Source organism: Gymnogyps californianus, chromosome 24 (assembly GCF_018139145.2).
Source record: "Gymnogyps californianus isolate 813 chromosome 24, ASM1813914v2, whole genome shotgun sequence".
In the NCBI taxonomy this organism is placed as follows: Eukaryota; Metazoa; Chordata; class Aves; order Accipitriformes; family Cathartidae; genus Gymnogyps; species Gymnogyps californianus.
In genome coordinates this window covers 3,055,205-3,071,995 of record NC_059494.1, presented here as the reverse complement: position 1 = coordinate 3,071,995, position 16,791 = coordinate 3,055,205, and the positions used below count along the sequence as shown (strand labels likewise).

General features: G+C 48.6%; 2 non-coding genes across 2 annotated transcripts; one reads left to right on the top strand and one right to left on the bottom strand.

Annotated features, from left to right (window-relative positions):
* Positions 1 to 102: 102 nt before the first annotated feature.
* Positions 103 to 174, top strand: TRNAG-UCC (transfer RNA glycine (anticodon UCC)). Its single transcript has one exon. It is a non-coding gene; the product is annotated as a tRNA-Gly (tRNA).
* A 271-nt stretch (positions 175 to 445) lies between these two features.
* On the bottom strand, positions 446 to 518 carry TRNAV-CAC (transfer RNA valine (anticodon CAC)). Its single transcript has one exon. It is a non-coding gene; the product is annotated as a tRNA-Val (tRNA).
* Between the last annotated feature and the right edge of the window lie 16,273 nt (positions 519 to 16,791).

The window sequence follows — 16,791 nt, the reverse complement described above, 5'->3', positions numbered from 1 at the left end:
TGCTATTCTCGGCCCTCGCTGCGCCTCCCCCTGCCCCTGGAGGATGGTTGGGTCCAGGCGGCTGCGGTTGCTGAGGGAGGCCGGGGTAGCCTTTCCCGCCGAGCGTTGGTGGTATAGTGGTTAGCATAGCTGCCTTCCAAGCAGTTGACCCGGGTTCGATTCCCGGCCAACGCAGCGCTTCCTTTTCTTCAGCTTAATTTTTTTACCCCCGCTCCCCACCGACTCCGAACGCGCCTGCACGCCAGGCGCCCCGCCCGGCTGCGTTTTAACCCACCTGAACCCCGCCGATCGACCAGCCGGGCACGGCGGGACGCGGGCGCTGCCCGGTGGTGCGCCACATGGTGCCGGTACTTCTCTTGCGGGGAAGCGGCGAGACCCCGAACCGTCGGGAGACGGTGGGGAAATAAATAAAACCACAGGAAAAAAGAAAAACAACAAAACCACGTGTTTCCGCCCGGGATCGAACCGGGGACCTTTCGCGTGTGAGGCGAACGTGATAACCGCTACACTACGGAAACCCGCTCTGCTCCAAGTTTGCGGGCGGCGCGGGATGTTCGCGCCCTCCTGCGCGAACCCGCGGCGGCGGCTGAGGGGACGCGTCTGCCCCTCGGCGCGTCCCTCACCTCACGGCAACCTCAAACAAAACCTACCCCAAACACTGAGAAACGCCGTGCGGGATTCCAGGTGATTAGCGTTAATGAGTAATTAGTGCTTCCAGAGGCCCACTCACCTCACAAGGCGGCTGAGGTGCGTGTCCCCGGGCCGTGCTCGGCTGGGTTTCGGTGGTGCTCCCCTCAGAAAGGGGACAGCCCCAAAAGGAACTTGCCGCTTCCCGCTGAGGGGGAGCCGGAGGGGCTCACCCCAAACCGGCCTGGCCTGGCCTTGCATCCTGCTCCAAGCTATGGGGGCTGCCGGGAGGCCCGGGACTGGCCTCACCCTCCAAGCCTGGGCCCACCAGCCGAGCCCAAAGCCAGGCCTGGAGGCCGGGCGCAGGTTTAGGAGGGCAGGACGTGCCAGTGCTTGGGCCACTTTTGAAGAAGCATCTTGTCTTCCTCAGGCAGCTGCCACCAGATGTCGGTAGAATAGTGGCAACAGGGAGTGGAGCTCCCTGCAGAGCTGCTCAGGAGGGAGAGGATCCAGCCCAGGGGACAGGAGCTGGAAGAGGACTGGATGTTTTCTGAGCAAAGGGACAGACCCTTGCCGGTCCCCCTTTGCTAGGGCGAAGTTTTCCCTCCCTGCAAATGAAGCTTCTCTAATGCACAATGGGCCAGACTGTCCTCATCACCAGTGTCTCTCCAAGGCAGTGCGAGCTGTGCAAGAGGATGGGACAGAGCAGGGTGACGTGATGCCAGCATCACACTGTAGCGAGTTTCCCATCACTGAGGTTTTGGGTAAGGTCCCTGTTGATGATCCCAGATGGTTCTAGGAATATTCTAGTTCCTCTTCTTTTATCTTAATGCAGTGTTAACAACTCATACACCCATGGCAATCCTTCTTTTTTTCATAAAACCTCAGCCCTTGGAATCAGGTGGTAATGTGAGAATTATTTTTCCTGTTTTGTTTTGGTTTGTTTGTTGAGGTGTGTTTTATGCTCTGCTGGCTGCAGAGAAAAGCTTAGAAGGGAGAAATGAATCATAAACCCACATGAAAGCAAAAATAACCTCACTTTTAATAAAACTTATTTTTAATAAACCTTACTTCTAATAAAATCTACTTTTAATTTTACAATTTTGTAGCTAATCTCTTGATTTGGGGCCAAAAGGGATAGAGAGAACGTCGTCACATGTCCTTTAACTCCAGGACTTGCCAGTACTTTATTCTGATCTGACTTGCGATAAGGATTAGAACACTACATTAAAGTCCATGACAAACCTGAAGCCTTGGGACTTGTTTGCTTCATGTTGCTGTTAAACCTCCTGGTGTTGCACTCTCTTTGCCTGCAGCTGACAGAGCCTGCAGGAGAGGACTCTGGTAGCAACCTTTGCACTGTGCATCAGCTGAGTGTGCTGGGGGCAAACCTAATCAATAGCTGGGGGCAAAGTCCTCTTCCTAGAGCCGGAGGGAGTGGATCTGTAAGTGACCCAAGACCATCAATGGAAAGATTCAAATGCTTCGGGTTTTGTTTTCTTCCACAGACCTCTTTCAGTCTGGTGATCGATGGAGAAAGGAGAGCTGCAGACCAGACAGCCCCAGGGAGGAAGCTCTTGGAAGGTACCTGTGGGAGGCAGAAATTAGATGAAAGACATTGCGCTGCCAGTGTTAACTCTCAAACCTACATAGTTAAGATATTGCGGTGGTCCCTCGTTAAGGCAGCACTGGGCTCTGGTAGTCTTGAGACATACTGTGTAGATGGGTCGTGAGCTCTAGATCCTCCCTGCATGGGCAACTCTGGCTTTGAGAGCCCAGACAAAGCTCCCTCTTCATGCTGGTTGCCGCTTGCAGGAATGGCTCCCGAGGATGTTCTTGCTTTTCTTACAAAGATCCATTGTCAGTGACTGCTCAAACTTTGCCCCGCAGGACAAAGAGACTGGCAGTATTTCAGTCTCCCCTCCAGCCCCTGACCTATCCCACTTCCTCTGCTCCCAAGACTTACCACCCCTGCGGCACTGCTCGAGAGCCCCCTCTGCCTCACCCCCCCTCCCCAAGGACAGTCTCCAGAGCGCTAGGAAGGACTGTCGCATAAATACCCAGGAAAAAGAAAGCAGGGGGCTTATTTGGAGGTGAAGGATGGATATTCTCTACTATTATCACCAGCATCTGCCCTTTCTGAACACGGGAACCCTCCCCCAGCCAGCCTTTTCACCAGTGCGCTGAAGGCAGCCATGCTCTGCTTTGTTTGCCTGACACGCTGCGATGGCTGCAGAGTCCCATTCTCCCCTTTTCCTCCCTCCGCTCCCTAAACAGCCTCCATGGCTGTTACAAGAGAGGGGAGCTCGGAGCACTGTCGAGCAGGAGAGCTGACAATCAGGGCTGGAAGACAACGCCGCCTTGCACAATACCCCCCAATTAGCCATTCATTTCTGCTACCTCTGAAATGGGGAGCACAGCCCTTGTGCTGGGAGATAAAACAAGAACGGCTTCAATAGCACTGATTTAAATTAGGTCAGGCTAGCTTTTGTGTGGCAGGGACCACACAATAGCAGTCACACGACTGTGGAGGGGAGCAGCATAAAGGAAAAGAGGCCAAGCAAGTGGCACAGATGCTAGGAGTTGGTGGGTGCTGGGAGATGAGGGGTGTATGTACGTGAGTGATAGCAGAGGGGCAGACACTCCAACCAGCGCGTGATGCTAATACGTAAAAGGGGGCACATGGTCAGCAGGGGACAGAGGGGTCACATACTGTCTTTGCAGAAACAAAAATTATCAACTAGTTCTGCCACACCAAGGGGTGTGAGAGCACAGCCAGGCATCCTTGGAAACTGGTCTTTAATCATAACTGGTTATGAGGCGAAGGGGTGACAATGATGTTGACCCACAACATCCTCCCTGAGCGCTAGCGCAAGCCCTGTCGATCATATAGGGGGGAAGGGGGGCAGAGACCCTCTGGGGCCTTTGTACTAAGGGACTTACTTCTTGTACCTCAGGCCCAGAGATACTGCTCTTCCTCTGGGCAAAAAAAAATAAATTGCAAAGGGACAGTAGTTTTCCTGGAGCACAGAGCAAGTCAGGGTATGATAGGTATGATGGAGCCCCAGAGACCTCAGCGTTGACCAGGGTTTGCAATTTCTTTCCCCTCATAAGTTCGTCAAAAGTCCACACCTAGCCCGAACACCTGATGTGCTATGAAATCCTACGCTCAGTTCTTTATCGATTGGTGGGTTTGGGGAAAAATCAGCAACTCCTTCAAAGTGATCTCTTAACCCAGGTTCTCAAAGACATCTGAGTGTCTGCCTTCGGAGAGAGGTCCTGGAGACAGTTGCCCAGGAGAATATAAGCACTGGAAACTAGTCCCAGTTCTCACCCCAGTATCATTAATATTCGTATTGCTGTTATTAGAATAGTTATGCAGATGTTCGTGTTTATCTGGCCATGGGAGAACATGAGAGCAGCATGCTTTCTTTAGCAATAACAGTGTGCTCAGAGCTATCAGTAAGAGCCTGATCTTTTCAGGCCGGGCTGAGCAAGCTGTTGTCGTGGTCTAAATGAGTTTATCCAGGTAAGTCCATATGCAAAGGAAGGTCAGGTAAGTTTAAAAGCAAGAGTTCACGCCTATAAGTCTCCCAGGCAGAAACCTCTCACGCTGAATGGTCTTTTGTGACCCAGATTGGACTGCTATAGGTAACACTTTGCTACAGTTGGCCAAAGAACTACTGATGGGAGAAAACGTGGGTGTGGAAAAGTTGAAAGACATAATCAGCCATTTCATATGGTGTTCTTCAGCCTTTTTGAATCAAAGGACAACCTGATATTCTTTGGCAGTTGCAAGAAAAAGCTGTAAACAAAGACAATACTTATCATTTAAGCGAAATGTTTATTGTATTACAAAGTCATAATTTTCTTGCTAGAATTAAAAGCATTATAATTTCAACTACTGATAGTAAAAAAGTGGGTGAGCCAAAGAAATGAGTGTGCCAGCCGGTGCCAAAAGGAGAAAACTAGGTTAAACTTTGAATTATCAGTTATTCTCATTCTCCTTCATTTGTTTGTTCACATAGGAATGACTTTTTTTAAAACCCAAGACAACTTGGAGTCATTCTGTGGGCCTTCTTCTGACACCCAATGACCTACGCAGTTCACAGGTTGATTTAAACATACCGCTTCCTACATGCATACACAGACAGTAGAATATTCAGTGGCCAGAAGCTGATATGGGAAAGCTACACACTAAAAATAAGTAGTCCTTTTTTAACAGTAAGTGTAATTAAGCACTGAAATAGTGCCTGTTGTAGGGAGGTGGCCCTGAAGGCATCAAGCCAAAATGAGACATGTTGCTAAAAGGTATGTTCGTGTTCAGCCAGATGGTGAGAGCTTTGAGGCATGAAGCACCAAGTGAAATTATCTACCCAGTTTATGTAGGAAGCTCGTCTGGAGCAACCATAATAGCCCTAATTTCTCTCAAAATACAAATACATGGTTGCTAGTTTTCACTGCTTTACTGCTATGCTATTTGGCATATTTTTAGCCTTTTAGTTGTGAGAACACAACTAAAACAACACAACAACAAAGTCCCACTTTGTTTTTCATTTTGGTTTACTTTCTAAAGCCCCTGTCCACACTGCAGTGAAGACTGGAGGTGCCCAGATGCCAAAAGCAGTTTAACTGTGGTAGCACAAAAATCCGTGTTACCTGATTTGTTCTGTTACTTTACTCTGCTCGCTTGCTGCTACCTCTGGTGCCTCTCTGTGCACATGGTGCAATACAGAGACAGAAGAGGCAAGACTCCGGCTCTTACAGATGTGATCCCTGTGGCTTCCAAACAAGAAGACATAAAAATGATATATAATCATGTTAATAGTACACACATCCATATATATATAAAAATAAATCAGAACTATACTATTAGGTATATATAGCTAGAGATCATTACTCTCAAGCAAATGGCATGTTCTGGGATGTTCCTGAGTTGCGATTTTGTAAATCCCAGTATTACTGAGATGGACTCTATAACCTGAAATGCTCATGTGAGTCCTTCAGCTCTCCAGCAACCCAAAAACCACTGCAGAAAAAAATATGTTTTGCAGAAGGTTGGTTTATTCCCTGGACATTTATTTGCTGGTTTGGGTTGGGGTATTTTATTATTATTATTATTATTATTATTACAATTATTATTATAATTTGTTTTGTTGATTTCTTCTTTTATCAGCTCCAGCTGAGACAGGAGAGGGTGGGAGGAGGGTTTTGTTCCTCTGGAGATAACAGGAGGCTGTGTCTGTGCAGCCATGGTGACAAGATCCAGGGCGCTTTCTGGCTTCCAAGCAATTTGCTCCCCACCCCTGGCTCCCAAGTAAAAGTGGGGCAGAGAGAGAGAGGAGCTTTTGTTTCTCAAGTGCTTCAGCTGTTGCTACTAATTAAGCGAAGAGCTCGAGTGCCTTCCCACCTCCCAGGCCTAAGGAGGATCTAGTTGGGGCGAAAGGAGAGTCAAGAGGCTGTGCTGCTGCTTCTCAGCACCCTGCTCTCACTCTAAGGCTCTTCTGTTTCATCCTTGCTCTGCCACAGCCTCGCTGGGTGACCTGTGGCCAACCCTATGCCTCAGATTCCCTGGCTGCAGGGAGGAAGAAGTGAGAGAGACCAAGCTCAGCACGAGGCCAGATGGAAACTACCACCCTGCTGTTCAAGGTGTTATTATCGGTTTAATGCAATATGTTCCCAGCTTCTCAGACATGCTGACTATCAGCAGATTGCTCTTTCCTTCTCCAGCCTTCCCTGGATGTCACCCCCTTCCCTCTCTCTCTGAGATGCCAGCCCCTTCCCTGAGCTCTAACAGCATTTCTGCAGCCTCCCCAGTGTGCCTCTTTTTAACCCCCTCCAGTGTCACCAGAATGTGCTGGAGGAGCCAGATGAACTGTCAACAGCCAGGTATCAGGCAAATGGCCTTTGCACAGGGCTGTTGCACTTTTTTGGACAAGGAGAGCAGGGTGGGTAGAGAGCAGAGTTGGTGGCAGCTGTGAGGGCTGCAGGGGAAGGAGCTACATAGCCTCTGCCCAGTTCTGCAGCCGGGAACGCATACTGTACCAAAGCATTGCACACATGTGGGAAGGACTGCAGAGAGGAAAAGAGGGTGGAGATGTGGAAAGAGAAAAAAAAAAATTAATGTAGGGAATAGGAATGCTGCAGGAATCCAATAGCCCATGGAATCGAGGTCCGAGACCTGGCTCAGCTCTGCAAGACGCCTGTTCAAGGACCGAAGTAGCAATCAAGGTCATGGCTGCTCCCCTGTGCCTCTGCGCCCATTGAACTCAGTTGGATATCTTCAGCCCAGGATCTCACAGGCAGAAATTTGGGGCCTCACTCAGGAACAGATGGTCTCCCTCTTGGGCCCCATCTGCCAGGCAACACTGGAGCAGTTGGTCTCTGCAGTGCTGAGCGGAATCTTGTTTACTTTCCCCTCATGTCAGCAAGGTGATACGTAGGGTAGCCGAGCCCTGCTGTTACAGGCCCAGATTTCCAGGAGTGGCCAGGAACTCAAAGGTGCAAGAGCGTAACCCAAGAGCCATCTTTGAGAGGGCCAGGCACTGTGGCAGCAGCCAGCCCTGATCTAAGTCAGAGTCCAGCCTTCGAACAGGGCTATAGTTGCAAGGGGTCAGGATGTTGTTTGGGAAGCCCTTGATTCACGTGCAGGAAGAAAGCACGTGGGCTAAAGGACAAATCTGGAGTAAAGTTTCACAAGGAGCAGCCTGCAGGAGAGGTGCCAGGAGCAATAGGCTTGTGAGCCTTGTCCATGATGAACTGGGTAGTGCCCGGACTGCTGAGAAACACACAGTGTGTTTGGTGGAGGTCTTTGGCACTGACCTTACCTGGAGCCAAGTTCTGAGCATGCATTCACGGTTCCTGAATTGAGGGAGGGGGAGTAACAAGGCAGCAGCCTGCCTTCTAAGACCCAAGTAAATGCGATTTTCAGGGTGTCTTGGTCATCTGGAAATCCTAGTGAGCTCAGCTTACTCAACCTCAGTGTTTCTGGCCAGGCAGAAAGCTAGTGGCTGCTCTGGAAAAGTTCAGCCTTAATGCTCAGAAACCTCTAGTAGAAAACCTTGTCGGCAGGAAAGCCAGGGCCTGAACTGGCCCTCGTGCTGGACTCTTCCCTCACCAGCTTTCAAAGATGAGGCTGGCTAGGCAGAAGGGGTTGGAGAGATGGACCAGTGCCTTAGAGCTGCTCCTTCTGTCCCCGCTCAGGGCATAAACAGTCTCCATCCAGCAGGGATGTGGAAAAGCGTCTCTAGACAGTATTAAGTACACACAAAAACAGCAAGTGAGACCAGCTCTCCTTTAGCAGCACCAGCCAAGATTGCTGCAGCATGGCTGATGATAAAAGAACTTATTCTTTTCTAGGTTCTGATATTGAAGCCCAGTATCAAGGACTGCAGAGGGTATCATGCATCCGTGCACTAGCGCGTGTTTTCCAGAGACCTTGGCCCCAGAAGTCAGGCTGGTGAGGTCCTGCTCTCTTAGGTTGCCAGGTTAGGCAGTCAGTACTCTAATGGTGCTTGGTGAGCAGAGGGCACGGAGCATTACTTTATCCCCTCCCCTGAGGGTCCCCATCCATAGAGGCTCCGGCGCAGGATGCTGCCTGTGTCAGCTCTGCAGTAATCAGCCCAGAGGCAGAAAGTGGAAACTTTCTGGTTGCAGCCACTTAGTTTCATTAGAAGCATCAAAAGAGAAAACAGGCCTCAGGTGGGGCAGTGAGAGGCAGAGACATGCAAGAGGTGGGGGAGAGGGGATTTGCAGCTTTGTTTTACATGTCAGTTAGCAGGTAAGCTTCAGCTAAGGACTGGAGAAGAGAGGTAGGAAAGAGGGGCAGACAGCCTGAAGCTAGGGCCTGTCACCCATATTGTTCAAAGAGCTGTCAGGACATCATACAGCTCTGTAAAACCTGCTCTAACTCTGTTTCACAAGACCAGAAATAGGTTTGAGCAGAAGTCCCATCCTGCTGCCCTAAGGCTCCCTCCCTGCCTCACATCCCTTCTGGAAGAATTTTGTCTGAATTTCTTTTTAAAAACCCTGTGCACTAGAAATTGTATCCCCTTCCCAGTGCTCTGTTCCAGGACTAAATTGTTCCTATCGCTGCAAAGAATTTTCCCTGATGTCTAGCCTAACTCTTCCTTGTTCAACACAAACATGATACTGTTCAGAGGTAGAATATTAAGGGCTGGAGTCGCTACCATAATAACATATTGATTTCAATGAAGCTGAGCTCAATGGAGACGAGTCCGCCCAGCCTTGCTCCATCCCCCTTGTGCCCCAAGAGAATGTTTTGTGTTAGACTAAATGCCTCTGTAAGTGCCTCTCAGCTTTGCACTCGTCGTGAGCCATTCTGCATAGACACATTGAAGCAGGCAGGGAACAGGATCAGGCCTGTAATCACATTTCTTTTTGGCAGTAGGTATTTTATCAGCCTTGGTCTCCCTGGGCAGTTCGAACTGTGTGGCTGTGGGCTCTCCTGAGCAGACCTCATAGCCCAGCCAGGCTGGAATTCTTCTGCCAGTAGCAGCCCTCTACCCCTCGCCTCCCATTTCATTCATGTCCTCACCCAAGAGCAGAAACGAATTCAACTGCACACCTCTAAGCCCTATTTCCCTGCTTAGATTTTTCATTAAGCCATCTCAAATAAAGCAACACATGCATCCCAGTGACTCTGGGAGGGCTTTGGGAGTGGGACAGAGCTGTACACGTCTAGTAGGCAGGTCGTGGTTGGGGGTTTGCTTACTGACCAAAAGCAGCATCTGGGATCTTGAATCAGAGAAGATCCATTGTTTGGTGACTGTCTCTTGTGGTTAATTCTGCCCCACAGTATCTCCAGAGCTGAATCCTGTATCCAGCTCCCCTTCCTCTGTGGGTAGCAGCATCTCTACCCTTCTTTCCAGCTGGGAAAGGGATCTTTTTGGCTAGGAGGGGAGCACAGGTGTTAACAAGATGCTGTAGGTCATAAAGACCAACATTTCCATCCCTAGTTCTCACTGCCTCTGCAACAGCTTTCCGTGAGATTGAAAAGGAGAGCTGAAGGTTTGACGATGGCCATGACATAGCAGAGCTGTGACTGAGCTAGTAGTTGAACTAGAATTACTGAAATAGAAGGCAGGGCTCAGAGAGGGGTTGTTAAATACTGCAGTAGCTCCTGGATTCTGCTCCTGTTTCCACCAGTGACCCTGGCCAGATCCTCTTGCCTTTGTATTTCTCTTTGTTCTGTAGGAAAGCAGGGATCTGCAGCCAGGGAGCAGCAGCTATTTTCATAAATAAGGCAAGAAAAAGTGACCAAGAGGTCCCAGAAGAACAGATCCCAGATTCCTGAAGTCCCGCTCATTAAAAAGTGTTGCCTCTTGTTTCTGGCCCGTGCCTAGTTTGTGGACACAGATGTTCTATTATTCCCACATGGATGAGCAGTTCTTTTTATGAGAGCTCCTGTCCACGAGCCACGCATCTTCTAGTTAGAAGGGTTTGTTTGTTAGCCTTGGAGATTTCAGCAGAAATAATCACGTTGGTTGGAGACACCTGCACCGTTCTCCAGCGAGCTCTGCCCTGAGATAAAGAGGGGCTTGGACAGGGAGCCCAGTCAGCCAGGAGATGGAGCAGCTTGCCTCCTCAGCATGGTGCAAGCAGGGGACAAGGGAGAGAAAGCAGGGCTCTTCTCTTTGATGAAGCAGATGTGACTGCTTTTTTATGCCACAACTGCTGTGTGTTTGCGAAGAAGCAAAAAGGCTCACAGATTTGTGGCTTGGGGCTGGGACACGGGGCCTTTCATTTTCTTCAAGGGCTCTCAAGGAAGATCTTGTTGTACCTGCTTGGAATTAATTCTGCCAATCCCTGGCCTGATCACAGACTCCCCATGCTGGAGTTCAAGAGATGCCTTCCATTTTCTTTCTTCTGTCTGGGACAATTGATATCCTGGGACAGAGCTGCCTCAACAGCAGGACCTGATTCTAGTGAAGGCTACACGGGCCTGGCTTGGAGCCTCCAGGAATCGGATTCTCCAAGTCTCCCTGCAGCAGCTGCTGGCTGACAGCTTTGTCCCATTCCCCAATGCACATCCCTGTCCTCCAAGCCCAAGGACCCCCTCTGTGCCCCATCAGCAGAAAGTGCTGTTCTGTTTGGGGCTACCTCAGAGCTGCTGGCACAACAAAGCTGTTTTGTTTTTGGCTGAGCGCTCGGCATCTGAGCTCTCATGTGGTTGGAGCCCATTTTTTGCAAGAATGAAAACAGTGGATTAATGAGCTGCTTGTGGCTAATGTGCAGGGTTTCTCAGAACTGGTGCTATTAGAGCCCAGCGTCATGTAGGAGGTAAATGGCAGCACATGGTGAATAAAGCAGTGATATAATAGGTTTAAGTAGTCCATTTCCCTTTGGAGTGTTACTGATAACATGCCCAAATGCATACAAGACCATTCCCTTAATGAATAAGACCGCTCTCTGGCAGAGCACACACTGAAGCTCCTCACAAGGGGTTTATTTTTCATCATTTTCATCCAAAAAAAGGCTTGGGTGTTTGAGTTGGAGTGGGGTGCAGGGAGGGTAGGATGGAGGCAGAGGGGAAGAGAAGAGCAGAAGAGAAGAAATATGGATGAGAGTAGAAGGGGAAGAGAAATGAAGAAGGGACATGAATAAATGCAGAACAGGCACGTTGTGGTTTGGACCAATATGGTCTCCAGGAACCTCAATAAGAGGAACCCGTACGTATACACACAGGGAACAATTACCAGACATTTGGTCTTGTATATTGGAAGGGACACATCTTTCTTTGGAAGCATCATTGTCCACTGCCAGAAGTGAAAGACTACAAAACATACAGACATCAATGAGCCAGTGCTCACTATTCTCTGCTTTAGATATTCAGTGAGCAAACATTGCCATTTACCTCTGGTAGTCCCAGTCAGTTCAGAATTAGTATCAATTTTTGGTAATTCTACCCACATCAGTGGAGTTTCTCAGGACTTAGCCTCTCCAATCAGCACTGTGCTCACTAATTGCCAGCCTAATTCTGCACTGGTTAAGCATCTGCCGGCTTGTTGGCGATACTCCACACTGACACCACTGCATGTGAGAGCAGAATTTGCCTCTACGCCTCTCCTCGTACGCAATTTACTTTTCTCCTGGGATGGGCATGTGGAGCAGCATTGCCTGAAAAATCTCTTTGAAGCACAATGACCACGTTTCCTGAATTTGCTTCTAACCAGTGTGGTGGGATCTGAATCGGACTGTCTTGTTACGCAGTAAGATGTACTCATGTGCCAAGTAAAGCCTTGTTTTTGCCACCTTCTTCTGGAATCTCTCTGCAGAGGGGACGCTGGGTTCAAATCCAGAGTCATATGACCCTACATTAACTGTTTGGAATTCACCATATGAAGTGAGTTCCACAGAGGTATAATTCTGTTAGGATCTAGGGGCAGCAGCACCTAATTTGTAACAGAATAAATGAGATGAGGATCACTAAGGATCAGAGTTCCTAAATGATGGATTATTAAGATCTCTCTGAAAGCCTAAATTGATGATTCACGGTATGTTTAGGAATATAAACATGGTCTGACTGACCCACAGCAGACACATCCTTATCCCAGTGTACTGGCCCTGGTACTAAGTAGAGGAAGACACTTAGGACAGCGTACAAGGGTATATAAAGAATAAGGCTTCTCCTACCTGTAGTTCCGTAGCTTCCAGCAATCTGCGAGGACTGCCTGGACATTGCATCCAGACTATTAAGTTTAATCGCCACTGATAGACCAAACCTCCATAAACTTGTCTAAAACCTTTTGAACCTATTTATACTTTCAGTCTACACAATATCCTGTGGCAAATGAGCTCCAAAATTTCATTATGTGCTGTGTGAAAAAGCACTTATTTTTGTTTGTTTTAAACTTGCCTGGTAATTTCACTGGGGTACCAACTTCTCGTATTGTAAGAAACAGCATCTAAAATATCTAAGGGACATAGAAACCCAGATTTTATGGAAAGGCCATGTGATTTTGACTTCTGAGTCAAGTCAACCACTTCTGAAAATGGAACATAGGTTCCACTTTTAATGCTTATGAAAATATTGCCTCCAGTGCTCTTGTTTGCTCTTCAGCTTGTTTTTATTTATTTTATTTTTCCCCTTCACCTCTGCTTACAAGCTGCTGTAGCCCCTGACAGATCCAGTTCTCAAGCTTCTTGTTTACTCAGTTAGCATGGGCTTTATTTTTACAATATTCTCCTTTTAACTGCTTCAGCAGCTGAGAGTCTGTTGCACGAGACATGAACGCAAACTCAACCAAGGACAGGCAAGTTTGTCTGAATGACCTCTTTCTCCTCATTATATTTGTGATGGTCTCAATGTCACAAGTTCAAGTGCATGCACATGGGGTTTAATACAACCCAGAGATAAAGGCAGGGAGATAGACTTCCACACTCTCCCCTGAGGCATGAACATATTCTGCCACTACTTGATTGTGCCTTTTGCAGACACCTCATTAAAAATGTGTTCATTACACATAAACATACCCTTGTACTTTCGCAGGCATGCATGCTCACACACATAATTTGAACACGGTGAGAGAGAGCTCACCCTGACACAAATACATCTGATTCCTTACGTATGCTCGTACAGAGACCTTGTCTCTAACAAGCAGTTGTTCATTCGTAGCTTCTTCTGCCCTCCATGGAGTTGTATCTTCCTGCTTGCATTGTTAACTCACACTGTCTTATATGCAGTTTTGAACATGCCTCCTCTTGCTTAAGCCTTTGAGCTTAGTCCAAATAACATTTCTTCTCAGTCTGATACACCTCCTGTATCGAATGTTCTGATGTGGGGTAAAACTGAGTTAAGAGGCAGAGGAACCAGACCCTTTGAATCTTTCTCTTCCCATCATGTAAATCCAGTTTGCTACATGAAGCTGTTCCCATCTTATATTCTTGCAGGCACATGCTCTAGTCTGGAAGATAAGATAAAAGATAGTGGATAAGCATCTCCTGAAAGCAGTTTGATCCAGAGAGTTAGCGAGGATGCATTACCTTCCTGGGAAAAAGGAGAAGGATTTTGGAAGGTAAGGGGTGTGAGGAAACTGAGCATGTTTGAGACATATTTCCCTGAGTGTTCATGTGCTTCAGCAATGCAAACCATTGTGTCAGCGGGGATAAATCAGTGTTGCTCTACAAACATCAGTTGAATGAAGCTGACTTTCTGCTGCCAAGGATCAGGTATAAGTGAGATTTGAATGGAAGGTCTCCTGGCACAGCGCTAACAACCTCTAGAGCCTCGTTGCAGATAATGCTTACCCCATGACTAACAAAACCGGAGCAGCGTTAACAAGCTTGGGAAGTTACTGTTAGTGCAGATATACACACCCTCCCCATCTTCCTCCATCATAGTGAAAGGGAAAAGAGGAAAGACAGGCTGTTGTAAGACTGCCTAGTATATTTGGAAGACTGGTATAACAGAACAGTGCTACTTGCCAAGTCAACTGCGTTTGCTAGTTCAGGGACTTTATTTTTACTGCCAAGAACTGCTGGCCTGTGTACATGTGTATAGCACATGCTAGGCTTGTGAGACAATGCAGATACGACCCCTGCAGCTACAAGGAAGGGGAGAAGGGATGAGGGGGTGCGCGCTAGCAGAAGTCCTTGTCAGAGGTGTCGGGGTGTGCTGGTGGACACTGAATGTACATTTACGGGTGCACGCACAGCAAGCGATCCTGAGATGTGCATCACTGGCTGTGTGCTCAGGGTGAGCGTGCAGATTGTGGGGAGTGTGGAATAAAAGTGTGAGTGTGTGTGCACATGCATGAGGGTGTCTCCGTCTGTGTGCAAACAAGCAGGAACGTCTACAAACAAGGATGTGAGTGTAAGTCTGCGTGCACAGAGGGAGATGCCTGCAAGTAGTGCAGCGTGTGTGCATGTGTAAGGACGTGTGTCTAGAGGGGAGGTGTGAAGATCGGCTGTGTATGTGGAAGCCGCCACGCCTGTGTGTAGGCAGCATTCTGGCTGCATGTGCAGGGAGAGGGATTTGGGGGAGGGAGATGAGATTGGTCTACGTGGGAGCTCTGTGCCAGTCCGCATAGGTAGGCTGGATCTGTGTGTGCAGTGGTGGAAAGCTTTCTGGGGGACTGGATCTCTGTCCATAAAGGTCTCTGTAATACGAAAGAGAGTTTTTAAACACACCTCAGGAATGGGGTCTCAAATGTGTGCTAGAGCTCCTCTGCGAAACGAGGAGAATACACGGGGGCTGGGAGCGTGTCTCTGACAGCACGTAGCTGTTGTTTTGTTTGTGATGTGTCTTTGGTTTGATGGGGCGTATGTAGGATTGTGCGTGAGCGATGCGTGCGTGGGCTGCGATAGGTGTGCAGCAGCTACGGCTGTGTGCACAAGGGAGGGTGTGCAGGAGAGGACAGCGGGGAGAGCAGAGGCAGTCCCGTGGCTGGGGGATTCGAGCACACGCCGCAGGGCTCTGCTCAGAGGGCTTTGCCCGAGCCGCTCTGCTGCGGAGCATCACTAAATTCAGTGCGGGCGCTTTCTATTTTGGGTGTTTCTCCGCACACTTTTGCTCCCATCTTCTGCCTGGCTGGGCGTCAGGCCCTCCGAACTGCGGCTCTCCTGCACTTGTTGAGGAGCATCGGCAGGAGAAGGAGCGGTTCCCTTGGAAACCTCTGGATGCCCAGCAACAAGTCGCTGGCAGCTGCCATGTGACCAGGTGCATTAATCAGACATGTTGTATGAATCAGGTCAGTCGGGGCCAAAGTCCAGCTCGCTCCCCCTTCACTTCGTTGCTAATTACTGAGCCGCGAGGGCTGCGCCGAGTAGGGGGTGGAAAACAACTTGAAATAATTAAAGAAAACAATGACCTTTCCTGTTGTGATTTCTAAGTTCATCCCAGACTTTCTCCACGAGAAAAACCTGTCCAATCCCCTCTTCCACTGAAACGAATCTAGAATGCAACTGAGTGAGGCAGAGGAGTCTCCCAAGGTGGAAAAGCCAGAGAGAATGAATCTGCCGTAGACACAGTGAGCTTCCAGGTCTCTTCTCACAACAAGCCCTACCTTTCAAATGCATCTTTTGAATGAGTAGCTCAGGCTTCAGACAGTTTGGGCTTGACAGGTACACCTCATGTTCACAACTCAGATCCCTTTTTGAAAATCAAGTTTCAGAAGTCTCAGCTGAAATTGCTGGCCAAAATTACTGGTTAGATGGCACGGCGAGGACTTGAGTCCAAAGTCCTGCCCGATACCTCTAAAAGAAGATGCTACAGCTCTCAGGAAAACAGGCAGCGCCTGTACAGTTCTCATCCCTTGTGAACGGCTGCGAAATGGCTGTTCTTCGTAGATATGCAGCTGGAGGGTTTATTCTTCATCATTCCTCGTGGCCCATTTCTTTAAGCTCAGTGGGGCCTTTCTCCATTTGACTTAGGAGCAGAGACTCAAAGGCAGAAGCTGGAGGAAAATCAAAGATGATTTGGTAGCTGCAGCTCTGGGCCAGGGGATAGCAGCAGTTACCACATTAAGACTGAACTGAGAGCAAATTGGGAGAGTCCTGGTGAGCAAATGAGGTAAAGGGAGAATTAAGGATGAAGAGATCCAGCTGGGGTAGTAACAGCCGTAAGCACTGATCTCAGTCCCTTACGCTGGCTTTCCTTTCTAGTAGGATCTTCTAAGGGAATTAGGTACCCAAGTCTCACTGTCCTTTTGATGTGTGTTCTGGAGGGACTTGGGCACCCCTCAGCATTTTCTACATTTCCCCCAAATTCCTGCTTTGCCTGGACAAAGCCAGAGCAAAGGCTTCCACATTTGGCTCCTGAATGAAAAGCTCTCACAGACACACGTTCAAGGCCAGGCACTAGCAAGGCTGTAACATCTTCTTTTACCCATACACCAGTCTACATTCTTTGTGCTGTGACTAATGCATCGCAAGGTCGTTGGGTACTGCTCAATCTCCATCTCCTCCTTCAAGAGATCAGTGTTTGAGCCTCCCAGAGTATTCCCTGATTCATGTCGAACACAGGTACATTCTGCTTAAAACCATCTTTTATCTGAGGCATCAACAAAAATGTCGCAGTGGCCGGTCAGATTCTTGGCTGATGTAAGCCAGCCAAAGGATTTGGCCCATAATCCACAATGGTACTGAAGACCAGAAAAAAAAAAAAAAAGAGTTGAAAACAGAGCGCCTGGCTTTATTCTAATC